The sequence below is a fragment of the Branchiostoma belcheri genome, unplaced genomic scaffold (genome assembly GCF_001625305.1).
Source record: "Branchiostoma belcheri isolate BF01 breed outbred unplaced genomic scaffold, Haploidv18h27 scaffold92, whole genome shotgun sequence".
Lineage (NCBI taxonomy): Eukaryota > Metazoa > Chordata > Leptocardii > Amphioxiformes > Branchiostomatidae > Branchiostoma > Branchiostoma belcheri.
In genome coordinates, this window is record NW_017804598.1 from 440288 (window position 1) to 440889 (window position 602).

At 39.7% G+C, this 602-nt stretch overlaps 1 protein-coding gene across 3 annotated transcripts in view; it reads right to left on the reverse strand.

Moving 5' to 3' along the window:
- The window catches only part of LOC109488229, a 28286-nt gene that overhangs the window by 14643 nt on the left and 13041 nt on the right, over window positions 1–602 (reverse strand). The gene's annotated exons all lie outside the window — the stretch shown is intronic.

Consider the following 602-nt stretch of genomic DNA (forward strand, 5'->3'; position numbering starts at 1 on the left):
CTGACACAGATGGTAGAGTCCCATACAGTTCTGCCTTGGTCGGAGTTTTTTCCTAGCTTTTGTTGAGCACTGCACGTAACATACGTGTGTACGTTCCGTCAAGTTTGTTCTCAAGTTTCCTTGTCAGTGTCCACGTTGATGAGCCATACAGAAGCACAGATTCCACCACCGCCCTGAAGAAATTCCTTTTAATGTTGTCTGACAATGTGGATTTCCATATTGTCCTTAGGTCGTTAAGTGCCCCCCAAGCTTTTGCTATGCGAATGCAGACGTCCTTCTCAGTGGAAGAAATGTCACCTCCCAAATAGGTGAAATGTTCCACCTCATTGAGATAGGTTCCATTCAGGGACTGAATCTTGCCATGTTGGTTGTTGTTGACAGTTACTGTATATGATAGCAATTTTACTAGTAGATGCTTAGTATAGAGTACACCATAAATGACAGACGTTTTGACATCAGAATCTGCAGTTACATAATACCTAAAAGAACAGGGGTGCCAAAGAATTCATATGAATTCTACAGAATTCATACAAATTTGACGGAATCCATACAAATTTGACAAAATACAAAATCCAATACAAATTTCATATGATGTATTAGAA